This window comes from Seriola aureovittata, chromosome 7 (genome assembly GCF_021018895.1).
Source record: "Seriola aureovittata isolate HTS-2021-v1 ecotype China chromosome 7, ASM2101889v1, whole genome shotgun sequence".
Lineage (NCBI taxonomy): Eukaryota > Metazoa > Chordata > Actinopteri > Carangiformes > Carangidae > Seriola > Seriola aureovittata.
The window spans coordinates 4,614,411-4,630,217 of NC_079370.1; the positions used below are offsets into that span (position 1 = coordinate 4,614,411).

General features: G+C 38.9%; 1 long non-coding RNA gene across 2 annotated transcripts; it reads right to left on the minus strand.

The window, feature by feature from the left end:
• Positions 1–409: 409 nt before the first annotated feature.
• LOC130172697 (uncharacterized) lies at positions 410–6,870 on the minus strand. Of its 2 annotated transcripts, XR_008828321.1 has the most exons (5): positions 6,736–6,870; positions 6,054–6,342; positions 5,614–5,689; positions 5,334–5,437; positions 410–2,736 (listed from the first exon to the last, which is right to left on the minus strand). It is a non-coding gene; the product is annotated as an uncharacterized LOC130172697 (long non-coding RNA). The 2 variants fall into 2 exon arrangements; XR_008828320.1 differs by lacking the exon at positions 410–2,736 and having other exon boundaries at positions 4,995–5,437.
• Positions 6,871–15,807: the final 8,937 nt, after the last annotated feature.

A 15,807-nucleotide genomic window follows, 5' to 3' on the forward strand; every position in this document is an offset into this window, starting at 1 on the left:
AGTGCTGTGTCTGAAATGGGAAACTTCAGTGAGTCTACTCGCACGTTGTTCACTCACAGGTAATAACGATCGTAAAACGTGACAGTGATTGTTTCCCGCCTGCTGTCTGCTTTGCTCGCTTGACTTGCCACCATCGCGCCAACAACGTGTTCTCCTCCTTCAGTCGCTGTTTTCACAAGTGTGAAAATACATTGGTGGTCCCTTCCCTTCTGCTACGCCACTTTTTGGACTGTTTTGAGTGAATCATCTGGGTACTTCTAATGCACTGCATGAGCAAAGACGTATCAACACTGCTAGCGATGTTGGCTAACCAATACCGACCTGATTAAGTTTACGTGAAAGTGGTGGAAAGTCCTTTTGAAACATTGCAAGGACAAAATTCAATCAATTCAAAATCTGTAAAAATGAAAAACAAACCAAACCAAAGTCCTGATGCCACCTTTGGGATAGCCTATAGCTAGCGTTAGCATAAACAGCTCTTTACTTAACAATCTTGCCAAGAGGTTCAGCCATTTTTGCATTTACAAGACAACAGGTTATAAGACGTCGTCCGAGCAGCTACTTCTTCAGGGCAGACCGGACACTACATTGACTCGGTATCGGAAAGTGCTGAGCTAGCCGGTTAGCATGCTAACTTCAGTACAAGAAAGTAAGTGATAGAAATAAAAGCAAAACAAGAGGGTTGCTTTCCACCTCTTGGTGAGTAAAGTAATAAAGTTTGATGCTGAACTTGCAATGTTTCCTCTGGACTGGTAAGTAAACAGGTGCCAATGCTAACATTAGCTATGTAGCAATAGCAAAACTTACAAATAGCTCCTTTAATTTTTATGTTTTTATCATATTTTGTTGGCACCTATCTTTTCAGGGGTTTTGTTGATGATAATAAAAAAGAAAGAATAACAGCAGCTGTGTCCTTTATGCATAATTTGCTGCTGTTTCTGCTTGTTGAGGAAACCACAGCAGCACAGACCATTTACTGTGTCTTGCACCATCACAACAGAGAGAGGATGCGGGCGTGGTGGTGCCTCTGAGGAGGGAACACATGGATTAGGAAAAGGCTGTGATTAGACATTAGAGGCTCAATGAGTGTAGTGGCAGTAGGCTGAGGGATACCTGCGTGTTCCTCCTACTTCTCTTCTTCCTCCTTCTGCTGAAGCTCGATAAGAGATGTCACTCACACCTGTATATCGGCCTCCTCCATCAGCGGAGATGGCCTGTTTTTTTCAGAAAGGTGAACACACTGGCAGGAATGTTGTTATGATTCTGGGGAATTTGAACTATTACCACTTAAGACCACAGGCGTCAAACAGCAGCCAAGAACTTTTCAGTCACAGAAGAAGCCTCTTTGTCTGCTCAGCATCCTGTCTGTCCTGCTCCCAAGTAAGCTTGACCTCAGCCTGCGTCTCCACTAACTGCTGGGCCGGTGAAGCTCATCCTGCCTCGGGTTACTCTGGGCCTTTTCTTAATTAAAGGATAAAGCTACATAATCCATATTTTTTCATTGTCTGCTCCAAATAGTCATTAGAGCTAAAATGTAGATTAATCTGCCCCTGAAAATAGTCTTCAACCAATGCACTATTTCCTCCTGTAGATATACTTGATTTTACTTTGTCAGTTTGTTTTGAGGAAATTACTGAACCTTTAAAAATGAAACTATATTTTTTAACTGTTTTTAAAAAGGTACACATCTTTAGCAGGAATCAATGGACTTGGACCTTAACACCACAGATAGAGGAGGGAAGTCAGAAAGCATCAAGAGACATTGTTTATTTTTGTATTGTCAATAATTTGTTGACAAGAATAAAAGTATAGATAAAGAGTTGTTACTTAAAATCATTAATAGTTGTGGAGAGGCGTCATGAATTTCTCTCTTTACTGGTAAATTTAACATATTTATTTATTTATTATCTGGTCAGAAAAAATCAAGCTATGGTCGGCAACTTAAACCTCTTCACCAGCAGCAGGGCGCCAATTGATAGTTATTTTTTCTTACTCCTTTTTTTTTTAACACATTATTATTCTATTTTAATATTTGTATATATTCTGTTTTTCTGTCATGATGTTGACCAAGGATGTAATAAAAGCTATTATGTCATCAATGGTGTAATTTTTATTATAACTATTACTGCATCACCTTGAAATTTATTTTAATTTGGTAGTTTATGAAAAATATTCTTGTTTACTTCCTGTAAAAAAAAAAAAAAAAAAGTATAATTTTGGTTGTATTTTTTCCAACTCCAACCAAAGAATGAAGTGAAGAATATAATCAGTTCTAACAGTTGATTCCTGCAGGTGGAGTCTTGTTTTTGGAAGAAAACCTATTAGCTTGTGTCACTTTTCTTTGGATTGATGACTTTAAAGGAACTTAAAACTTCAACTTCAGGCCATAAAGACCTGTACGTCTGCAGACGAGTCTCATCTTGTCTTTTCTCTTGAACTGCGCTTGTTCCTCATCACTTCATCTCAGCAGTTCCAGTTTTCACTTAAATCAACAAGCCTTCGAGCCGTCCTCAGGTTCACACACTGAACCGCTCGAAACTCCGCTCAGGCCGAAGTACACAGGTGTAGATTCAACCAACCAGTGAGTCAACGACACCTCAGGTAACGTACCTGTGCAGTCTTGCAAGGAGGCTTGTGGACAACAGGATAAGACGGTGACCTCTGACCTCTCCCTTAATTGTCTGTAATCAGTCTGGTGATTGAGGTGTCCTCTGAAGTCCACGACATGATGAAAGTCTTGTTAGAGAACATGTAAGAAAACAGAGGAGGGGGCGAGAAATCGTGTTAGAAATCAAACAACCAGGGGCGTCATGTGGCGTAGTGGTCTAAGCCCCATGTGCCCCGGTTCGAGTCCCGCATCGGACGGCCTTTGCTGCATGTCATTCCCCCTCTCTCTGACTCCCCATTTCCTGTCTCTCTCTACTATCCTGTCCAATAAAGGCACAAAAGCCCCAAAAAATATACTTAAAAAGAAAAAAAAAGAAATCAAACAATGACGGCACCTTCATGAAGGTCCAATTGAAAACAGGTAGCGCATTGTTTCTGGAAACAAATTAAATCTGAACCAAACACAGCAAGATAACAAAGAAAAAGGAACAAAACAATTTAGAAAGAACTTTGGAGTAAAAATGAACAATCAGATAAAGTAAGTTCATCTCCAAATCTAGACGACTGTGACCCAACAACCATCTTCATTCAATTTTATTTCAGGTTATGTATTAAAAACAACTTTATAAATGAATAAATTAATCCAATAATAAATAGATCACATTATTGAAACTGACAATAAAAAGTGAGAATAAATAAAACTTTATGTATTAATACGGTACATCTATATATTCTATATAGTTTTCTAACAGTAATATTCTGTTTTTTAAAATTGTGAACAAAAGTCTGTAAAATGACAGAAATTATCTGTGAATTAACAGCCAAACTTCTATTTTAAGCATTAACTTTTTTTCTTTACGTCAAACATTCAAACAAAAGTACTGGCATGTATCCCAGCATGCACTAGAAGGAAAGCAGGAAAATGGTTTATCACACAACAACACACACTCACAAACACAGGCGCACACACACACACATTCAAACCTATGAACAATTTAGAGTCCTCATTTAATTAAATGTGCATGTCTTTGTACTGATAATTAGAGCAAGCAACACTGCAAGAAAGAATCAGGGTTGAAGCTGAACCCAATAGCTTCTTGTTGTTGTCTTCCTACCTAGACTTTACTAGGCTGTGTGTTTGTGCATGCACCATATACCATAAAAGAAAACAGTACAAATTTGACAACAACCAATTCATTTGCTGTGGCCACCAGATTCCATCAGCTCAGGGAACCTTGTTCAACAAACTAGATCTTCGGTCTGCAAACACTCACATATGGTATTCTGTATACTGTACAGTGTGTGTGTGTGTGTGTGTATGTGTGTGTGTGTGTGTGTGTGTGTGTGTGTGTGTGTGTGTGTGTGTGTGTGTGTGTAAAGTGGCAAACTGCTGTAACGTCACCCATTGGTTTGTGAACTGCTGTTTTGAAGCCTCGAGTTTGGCTGAATGGACGTCACCATCTTGGTTTATTGGCACGAGAACAAACCATATTTGGATGAGAGGGTGGAGGTGGGGAGGGAGGGAGGGAGGGATTGGTGGATCTGGTGGATCAAGTACTCCCACCCGCATCGGCAACCTGACAGCAACAGGCTCCTGGCTGAGCCGTGTGAAGCTGCTGCTAACACGGTTAGCTGTCACAACTGTTACATTAGTCTTATAGGCTAATTGCACACATCCAACATCCATTAGGCAAATATATATGTGATATGTACTTTTTTACATTGTATTATTTTGAATAATCTTATAAATCATTCAATGCATTCATCAATGGACAATGCTAGCAAGCTAGCTGCTGATACTAGCAAGGTAGCCCCTCCCCCCCTTGTCATTTTGCAAAATTATAATGAAATCCTCAATGAACAATGCCAGCAAACTAGCTGCTAATGCTAGCAAGCTAGCCCCGCCTTTTCTGTTCTGTCCATGTTTTTACCAATTAAGTTTAAAAAAAAAAAAAAAGAAAAGCGCTAACGAAATCGGCGGCTAGCTCGCTTGAAATGTTTGAGGCAGTATAAGACTTCAGAACATAAGATGAATCAATCATCCACTTAAACCTCATTTAGCATATCCTATAATAAAACAACACTTTATGAATAAATCTGAACAAATGATACATATATTATATAAACAAACACATTAGTGGCGAGACAACACAAAGACACTGAAAGAAGAGCTGTCAACGTCTGAACACATACAAAGCACAAAATTATAAAACCTGTTGCTCAAAATTCCTGCAAGTGTGTGACACTGAGGTTACAAGTACAATTTAAATTCAGGTGTGAAAATAGGATCTCAATTCTACTTGTAACCTCAGTGTCACACACGAGCAAATTTATGAAGGCAAGTTGATACTGCATGACACATGGGTAGTCCTTGGCAGGTTATAGCAGCATGAGGAAGGGATGACGACATCATCACAAAGGCAGACTCAGAATAAGGTTTATTGCCAGGTAGGTTTTCACTTACAAGATATTTGAATTGGTGTAGTATCCAATTAACGTATACACAGGGGAAAAAAACAAAACTGCAACAGTCAAATATAAATAGATTTAAAAAAACAAAACAAAAAAGAAAAAACAACAACAACGAAGACGATACTGCACAACTATGTACAAAAGTGTTTTAGAATGACAAAACGCCTGCTGGGCAAGATGTGTAAAAAAGATGCTGATTAGAGGATGTGCAAAACATCATAGTAAAGACAATCTGTCATGTGCAGGGATAATACCTCAAGGTGTTGATGAAATGTGATTGATGATTGATGAGGCCAGATGCAGAAGAAAAGGCAGGTGCTGGTCCATCATTGGTGATGTTTTGGCTGGACTTCTGGTCCTGATACAGACAAACATGTGATAGGACAATTCCTTTAGATCAAACAAGTTCTTCATATTAAAACATGTTAGGTCTGTTGTGTGTATATAATAAATTGTGAGGATAGATATGAATATGCAAAATAAACACAGTATGAATATTATGAGATATAAATGCAAGGAAATGATGTTACTCACCTAGAGCCTCCTCACTCTCTGGACTGCCGTTGTTGAGACAGGTGGAAGTGGTATTGCATCTGTACTGGCTCAGGTCCTGATAAAGACAGAGGTATGATGAAGTCTCCTAAGAAATGTAAAGACCTAGTGCACTTTAAATCATGGCTGATCTCCTAACAGTGATGTAAAGTGGTTACAACATGGTGAACCGATCGACGTGTATTCACTCGGTCTACTGGGTCCATACAATCTCAAGTTACAGTCATCAGTTACAAAATGAGCCTAAAGTTACTGACGTAACTAGCTGTACAACAGCCGAGAGCAACAGACACAATCCTACTAACCACTAAAACGTCTGTAGACAACGTCAATATCACCACCTGAAATGTTTGTCGGTACGGTTTGTCAGTCGTTGCACCGATTATACTTTTAGCTAAAGAACTAATGTTGATGCTACTCACCAGGCTAACAGGAAAGTTGCGAGCTCGGCATCAAACCGCATCTCTTTACTCTCAGGAGCTGTCTCCAGCGGTGGAAAGCCACATCGAGATTTACTCGTGTTGCTTCTTTTCTTTGCCGTTGAACGTGGTTTCTTGTCGGGAGCGGTCCTTCGGGATGCAGATGAATATCGTCTTTTAGGAGGTTCAGCCATTCCTGTGTTTCTGTGATGCTAACCTCAAGCGCTGCCAGAAGATGTTCTTCTTTGTGGGACTGGGGGCAGACTTGACGCTCCGCTGACTCACACAGCGTCTAGTGTCACAAAGTGGTATTACAACACAGGACAGGTTGGGGCTGGCTGGTGAGCATGCGCATTTCAATAGATAACTCGGAAATACAACAGATGGAGATCTTTATCATGACATCACTGCGGCTGCTTTAACACAAGGTTGATAGTGCTAATTCATTTTAGAACATTTTAAACTAAAGTTCTGACCAGATCTCATATTGCACCTTAACAGCACAACCACCAAAGCTGACATTTAAAAGTAAAGCTAGATGTTCTTTGCCCACATTGCAAACAAACTTAGTTTTTATACTTAGTTAAAACAAAGACATTGAGCTTATCTTGACTGATATTGACACATACAAAACATTTTGATTTGCTTTTACAGTATATAAATCTATGCTTACCCTTATACTTACATTCAATTTGTGACGCACAAACATTTGTATTTGCCCATTTTGCATTCAGGCCAGTAGATGTTGCACTCTTCACATGAAGCATCAAGATATAAACCCTTTGTGGGACCACTTTGCTGAGAAAGTAAAACCTCCAACGCTGTGGGACTCACATCCAGTATCAGGCAGTTGATTTCTGCAAGCAAAGAAGATACAACAGCCCGGGAAATTTTATTCACAAAGTATTTCACTTACTGACTGTGGACTGCTCACAGAGCCAGGTTTCAGTTCACTGCAGACATGTTGGTTTCTCATCTCTGTATATGAGGTCATGGGGCTGTGTTTCCAGTCACTGCATGTTGGCAGTCTTTATGTTACAACCCAGCTAGGGGAAAAGGGAAGCAACATAAAACCAGGTCTTATTGGTAAATCACATTTACTGATTCAATTTATTGCTTAACCAGGAGGGTAAATAAGTAATGAAAAAAACAAACAAGGCAAGAGGATAACTGAAGTAGGGAAACACGAGCCAACAAAAAGCCTAACTATGCGATTCTAACCAACCCAAAAACACAAGAAGCAGCACCCCTGTTCCTAATGTGTCCAACAGTCTTTTTCTAAGGGTGTGATGCACAATCAGAATTTTAAACCTAGCCCAGTCCCCAACAATCACTACCAGCTTCTCAAACCGAATCACAAATTACACACAAATGTTCACAAAGGGGATAGAGAGGTCAGCTGCCTATCATGTCAGCCGCCACTAATGATGTGCGGCCAGGCTCTTAAACTCTCTTCCTCTGATGCTTGAACGGTGGCAGCTGTGGTGAGGACTGATAGGATCATTGCTGCACCAATAGGAGAAGCCGTGGAGTCGGAGGCTCCTCCTCTCTGCCCCCGACAGGGACAAGTAATCCATCAGTTAGTGTTAAAAAGTGCCTGAGCTCTGTGTAGCAATAGGCTAAGAAAAACAGATCTGTATTTTCTTTCCCAAAGGATGCAGAGAGGTGAGTCTAGACAGGGATGGATTTTAAAATTAGCTACTGTCCCATTTCATACCATTGGCACTGCCTGTAATGCAGTATCTTCTGTATCGAGGATCTTTGCTCTGCACGGCCGCCTACACTGGCTACCTGACCGCAGCAGGCTTCTGGATACGCGGTACGAAGTCGCTGCTAACACAGTTAGCATTCATAGTTCGAGGTAAACTTTATATCTTAGTGTTAAAATAATCTTAGTAGCTAATTGCATACATGTCCACATTTGGTAAATATCACATATATGAGGAGAAACCTTGTAATATTAGGTAGTAATATTAGCTGAAGTACCTCCTCATTATAGGAATCTTAACAGGCAAGATAGACCAATGGAGAAATGCCAGTTCTTCAAGATCATCCCAGGGCTCTGAAGAACTATTTGTGAAAGATTGGTTGATATTGTAAATTTACATCTGAATATATATATATAAAGTCAATAGTGGTGTGTATGTTATTTGTAATTAAGTTTCTAACCCCACTTTAGTTGAAAGACTACATACAGAGACTTAACAGTTTAATTTGCATTTCTTCAGTATATAATATTTTATGAGAAATGTAAGAAAAATTTATCTGAATCTGAATCATTAAATATTGTAAATAGATTGTGCTTCTACAGGTTTTAACATTACTTTACATACTTAAAGATTCAATGTTAACACAAATGCTGCAAGTTGAAGTTTGAGATGATTTTAATGTTTTACACGTTTTTTTTTTTACTTTGCCTTCCAAAACAAAAGGTTTGCATAACAATATTAAGCATGTGTTAATATTTAATTGATTGACACTTAATTTTATTATTAGGAAAAAGTTTCTCTGCAGAAACTTTAGTGGCATCACTTTATTGATGGTGTTTGATCATAATAATTTAGGAAAAATTTGTAAAATTACCTTTTTTTCTCTGCAGAAACTTTAGTGGCATCACTGTATCGAACTTGTTCGATCATGATAATTTAGGAAAAATCTGAAACTTGAGTGGATTCACTTTATTAAAGGAGTTTGAACATAATAAATTAGGAGAAATCTGTAAAATAACAGTTTTTCTCTGTAGAAATATTAATGAAAGTTTCTGTAAATTTATTGTTTTTACACTTTATTTGAATTAAAGCGTAAATTCAAAATTAAAGTGTAAATTATTTGGCAGCTGCTGCTGCCAGTCATTTGACCGGGTTTTTTTTACAGTGTAGTAGCAATAGCTAGTAGCTAGTACCATCTAGCTAGCTAGTAGCTAGTTGAAAGTGAAGAAAAATCAGCAGTTGATTCAAAATTACATTTCCAATTCCACTGTTATCTACTTGAAATTTGATAATCTTCAATAAGTAATAAGATATAATAAGATCTCACATTTGCACCCGATCATCTGAACATGCTGATGTTGCATGCTGATCTTCATTTGTTCACAGTGGGTACAGTGTTATCATAACAAATAGAAGTAATGTCCAAAAGTACAAAAGTTAGACCCTAGCTGTGATAAAATTGAATTATCCTTTAAATATCAAATGTTTATTTGATTTATAACAACTTACTAGAATCTGTATTGAATCTTTTTTTTTTTTATCCCATTTCTCTGTGCAGCCCTGAAACTTTATTCGTTTGAGTTTCCACCAGATACATTTGTGATGGACCAGTGAGATTACAAGGATTATAGATGCCAAGAGTTACTGTCATTCCACAGCTTTCTCATCTGGAGTCTTGTGCGAGTCGCGTGCTCATAATTTCATACAAAGCGCCCCCGTCACTGTGACACACAAGATAACACTTAATAATTCCTAAAATACTTTTAATTCCACCGTAAATGTTGCAATACTGTTGTTTCTGTACCATGTGATGGTGTTTAGTCAGTTCCACCAAGATAAAATTTTATTGATTCAAATGTTCTTCACCAAATGTTTTTTGTTATTTCAACTGAATTATAAAAGTCGGTAAAAACTCATTCAGATTTTGTTTTTGATTTGATGTTTTGCTTTAAATAAAAAGGATATAAAGTCAAAGTGAGGATGAGGCAGGACGTTGGAGTGGATGGATCAGTGCAGTAAACCCATTGGATCCTACAAATAACTAAACCGAGATATTAACTTTTGCACACAAGCGTATTTAATTATAGAGATAAGACAGTGCTGCACACAACAGGCGAAGCTAAATGATAAAATATATCAACATATCTCTGTCAGTGTATCATAACACATCCATGTAAGTGCGTCCCAGCAGAGTTCATCACTTTTTAGAAATTAAAATTTACAAATTGATGAGGGTGTTTTCTGAATTTGTTTGTGTTTTGTCTATTTGCGCGTGTTGAGCTCTCAGGGCCACTGTAGTATTGGACAAATTAAATTAAAAACATGTTGTAAATAAAGTGAGGTTTTACCTGCAGGATTTTACTTATAATGGGGTATTTTTATGGTGTAGTGTTGACACTTTTTACTTTTACTAACTAGAAGTAGAGAATACTTCCTCCATTACTGAGGTGTAGTAATGTATGATGTGGTTGCCAGCTCGACAACCCTCCCATGTGGATGTAACAGACTGCACCGACAAACTATTTTGTCGTTCAAGCATGAAGACATGTTAGTTGTGTCACCTGACTCTCACCGTGGTGAAGTTCATGTGTGCGTGACAGACTTTTCCACTGTGGAAGTGGATGCTTCTTGTCACTCCATCGGTGCAGCAGGCTGTCTTCTGGGCCCCACTGATAACACAATCTCCCATCAGAGGTGGGGGAGGGTATCAATAGTAACACCATGGAGGCTACAAGAGGCCTGGCACCAGATGAAACGAGATAAACGCAAGACCGAACCTGCCTGTTACGTAACACTGAGATAACATACATTAGGAAGCTTTACAGGCACTTCACAGTTAACTTGCTAATGCACAGTAGGGCTATTATACTGTAGTGTGGGTGGTTTTCAGGGGCCTGCACGCTCATTTCACTGTGTGTGCAATGCAAAACCATCAATCTTATTAAGTCATATCATCAACGGGGTCATAAAACATTGTGAAACAAGTGATTATTTCATTTCACATATTTTATTCAAACCCAGAACACCAGGACAAAAGAAAAATCTCAGTTTCTTCTTTTTAACAAATTCTTTTTCAAGTTATAACAACATCCTGGTCTGGTTTGGTACAAGAAAACTTCACAGTGACTTCAGACACAACGTGTTGATTTACATTTAAAGGAGCTATTTGTAAGTTTAGCTTTTGCTACATTCCTAATGTTAGCATTAACAGTTGTTTACTGTCTAGAAGCAACATTGCGAGTTCAGCATCAAACTTTATTCCTTTACTCACAAACAGCTGTCTCCAACATGGAAAGCAACCATTTTGTTTTGCTTCTATTTCTATTTTCTTCTATATTAGCATGCTAACCAGCTAGCTGGCTAGCTCCACCCCAGTCGGACTGTTTCATCAGTTTCCGATACCGAGTCACTGTAGCATCTGCTCTGAAGAAGTATCTCAGGGGACAAATTATAAATTGTTTTATAGTACACACCAATGACTTAAGATTTTTGCCAAGACTGGTAAGTAAACAGCTGCTAATGCTAATGTTAGCTATGTAGCAATAGCATAATTTATCAATATTCCGCGCTTTAACCAAAACCAAAGTAAAATCCTCATCTCTGGTAGGGGTGACAGTCGTTCGCTTTGTACGCCCACCATCCACCCCCACCACCTCCTACAGCGGCTCTGCTGCCATTAATAAATGTAGCTTCATTCATTAAAAACAAAGAATAAAAAACGTTGCCTGTGAACATAATCCACTCTGTGATTATATTGCCATGACAACATGATTGTAACCGACAATACTCAACACAACTTAATTCCCTAAAGCAAGAAACTTTTCTCATCATAATATAACCTGTTTTTTTTTTCTTAGTGTCAGCAACACGTTTCCCAGCTGCTAGCACATTTAGCCTCCCGTTATGTTTCTTTACAATTATTAGAGCTAACTTTAAAATGATTTAAAAAAGTGACATTCATCTGGAGGGGAAAAAAACCCGAATACTGATACAAAAACAGCATGTTGCAAGAAATCACAATGAATTTTTGTTACTGTCTTTTTTGTGTTGTGACAGTTGGATGGAGAGAAAACCAGAGTAGCTCCAGGCTAAACAGAGGACAGGTATGGGAATGTTGACTTATCTATGTCCTGTTTCTGCTCTCAGATCTATATCTACCTGTGTGACGATCACGCGGGGCGTCCACATGTTACAAAACTAACTCAACAGGTAAATGATTGGTTGAAGAGCCTCGGGCTCATCAGTGGTTCCACGTTGAGGACAGCAGGTCAAATGTTTGCTCTCCTGATGGACACATTTCTAGTGTCTGTGTACAGTTGTTTTGTTCAAAGACGATGTTTGAGCAATACGAACTGAAAAATAAAAAGTCAGACTTTGTGCTACAGGCTATGAGCAGTTTTCTTCCAAAGAAGCATAACTGACACATTTCATAACACCTGGCGGAGCGGAGCATCTGGGCAGCCAATCAGTGAAGAGCGCTGCATACCTGAGTGGAGTCACATCTCGCACAGTAATCAGCACACCATGCAACTGTGGTGTAGAAAAAAATAAAAAGAGAAAGTCAAATGACACCTCACAGTGATCACCTGACACACAAACTACACATCACCAACCTGTGGAGATGATGGAGACAGTCACATGTCAGATGATCACATGTATGACACAAAATGATGCACTGTAAAAAGAATCACCTCCTCGTGGTCGTATCCCTCCGCCACTCAGACTAGTTCCAGGTTACATCCCTGTTTTTCCAGAATCATATAAAATATCAACCATTGGTGTGAAATTTTGTCATAATTGCTGCGTGAAATCTTGAGTTATGTTTAAAAAGTGATTTGTGAGGTCACACTGACCTTGACCTTTGAACGCAGAAATCTAACCAAAGCAAGGCAAGTTTATTAGTATAACACGGAGGGCTTCAATGTGCTCAGCAGAAATAAAAGAAGGATCTCAAGAGAAAAACAAGAAGCATAAAACAGGATAAAAATAGATTATAAAAAAGATGATATTTCATCAAAGTGCAAGATCAGTCATTAGTTTTTGTGATTTGTGAAGTCATCGTGAGCTTGACCTTTGACCTTCAGCCACCAAAATTTAATCGGTTCGTCCTTGAGTTCAAATAAAGGTCTGTGCCAAGTTTGAAGACGTTCCACGAGGCGTCACGGAGATATCGTGTCCACGAGAAAGAGACAGACGCACAAAGAGATTCCCTATATGGACGAACGGACGAAAAGAAAAATAAAACACTTGAAACTGATGCTGCTGATAGGTGTCTCAGGGTTTCAGGTGAAAAATCAGCTTCTGTCACATGACAACTATCGGCACACCATGAAAATACGATACCGTCCCTCCCTCGCAACCCCAGCTTCTCTCAGGAATGTGTGTAGATGTGAATCAAACATGAACACTTTGGTGTTGTACAGAATATGAAAAGAATAAAATGTGAAAGGAAAACAGAAAACGAGCATATTTACAGAGATTCAAAGGGTCAAAGGTCAAATCCAGGTGAATTTAGACTACTTTTAACATGTGTGAGGCATTCAGAGACAACAAAGGTGCCCGCATTTACCTGCATGAATAGCAGGAGGTGGAGGTGGGGGGGGGTTACAGTTAACCCTGGGTCAGAGAGGGGAGCCTCTCCGAGCTGTCAGGAACATATAGTGTTTCAAACAGGGAGGGGGGCAGATGTGTCACTCAGTGTGGGGCAGCTGTAGGAATGTTAGAAATGTTTGAGGGGTGAGCGTGTCTTTACAGGGGGGGGGCACCTTTCAGAGCGGTAGAAGTCTTGACAGAAAGTACATACTTCTACCCATGAGGCCGCCCTCATGACCCCGACACTTGTCACTCCTTTCTTCAACAGAGTCACGCATGGCTGCACCGCGGCATCAGGGCTGCAGACAGGCCCGACCTGCTCTCCTATCAGCTCCGTCCATCGGCTCAGGAGCGGCGTTCAGTCATTCAGCGCTGCCGTTTATGACTGATGGCTGGGTTATGGCAGCGTAAATCTGTTGAAAAATATTGTTTCAACACGGCGTCTGTGTCTTTTCTTTTCTCAGCGAAAAAAATTGTATGAAAAGAATCAAAACGACGGTGGTTTCGAGCCCTGCTCACGGTCTCCAGAGTATCAACCCTCTCAACAACCAACTCGCAATCACATGGAGAACACACACATCAATCAACATGGAAATTAAGTGTCAGATAGTGAGAGAGAGAGAGAGAGAGAGAGAGAGAGAGCACGGCAAGGCCAGCGCTGTGTTTACCTGCAGGCTGGAATAAGTCACCGTGAGACTTCAGCAGCTGCAGGAAACAAGAGGGAGAGAAGAAATCAGTCAAACAGGGAGACAAGAACAAGTCCAGAGAGGACTGAGCCTCCTTTCTTTAAATAGGAAAAACATAGTTTGTACTTTAACTGAACTTAACTTACAAAAGAATACAGTCAATTTTTTGTGTAACAGAAATTTTAAAGCTTCTCTTTGAAGAAAATGATGCAACTTTAAGTTATATTGTTTATTTCATGTTTTTTATTAGAAGTATCAAAAAAAAATGCTTTTGCTTTATGACATTTGAACAATTATAGTTGTTCAAAATATATCGCTGACCTCTGACCTACCCTGTAAAGACTGTCGTCAGGATCATGTGTGGAGCTCCGATGTTCACAAGCTTTTTCTTTTTGAAGGCAGCAGAGGGCAATGTTTGTGCTGCTCACTCAGCGAAACTGCTTCTGCTGATGAGAGGTTAAAAGAATGATGCAAACAGGGAGGGAGGAAAAAAAAAAAAAAAAAGGAGGAGTTAGGAGTGTTAAAAATAAAAATGTCACAGCTGTTGTTGAGACCTGAAAGTGTAAAAAAAGACTAAAGTGAATAATTAGGTGGAAAATGATACAGAGGAAACAGAATAGAGACATCTAACAATGCAGATACTACTGGACTGTTTTAATGGAGTGTCATTCCTATATGTGTACATATGATGTTTTACATATATTTAAAAATTACACATGGAACCAAGCATGCCTTTAAATATAAATCCATCCAAAAGCCTGTCAATATATGTTGTTATTATAGCCTATATGTAAATATAAAAGACAGATATGTATATTTAAAATTAATAAGAAAAGAAAAACAAATATCAACACATATAATTTTATAAATATACTGTATGTTGTTTTAATAAACTTGCACCTATAAATTAGATATATATCATTATACCATATAAAATTCATCTTATAGATATTTTTTTATAAATATACATATACAACTTTTACTTTGGGTATTTCATATATGTTATAATCTTCATATATCCAGAGGATGTATATGTGATAATGATACATCCACTTACAGATGACATATATCACAACATCACTGTAGATATAAGGGGCATAAATGTCATATATTAGATTTCTATGTGGGAATTGGGTTTAGATTTGGATAATTCTTGGGTACAAGTGAATATTTTGGCGTGATGGTAGGAGACAGGAAGTCAGGGGGAGGTCAGATAGATAGATAGACAGACAGATAGATAGACAGACAGATAGATAGACAGATAGACAGATAGATAGATAGATAGATAGATAGATAGATAGATAGATAGATAGATAGATAGATATAGATAGATAGATAGATAGACAGACAGATAGATAGATAGATAGATAGATAGATAGATAGATAGATAGATAGATAGATAGATAGATAGATAGATAGATAGATAGATAGATAGACAGATAGATAGATAGATAGATAGATAGATAGATAGATAGATAGATAGATAGATAGATGCAGAGACAGTTGGCCGTTGTCACCTAGAGGTGTTTGGGTGAATACTAATTGGAGGGCAAGAAAGAGTCCCATTGATGACGGAGCACAATGGAGAGGCAACACAAGCAAAAACAGAAGAATCCTATTATTTCATCTTTTTTCCGCATTGGACCGTGTTTGTGTGACCGCCGCCTGCTGTCACTGCGTGGAGACCGCGGCTCTCACAATGCAGCCCTTGTGCCCGGGGGCCACGGCAGCAGAGGAAACTAGAGCCGACACAGCTTCCTCTCCCACTGC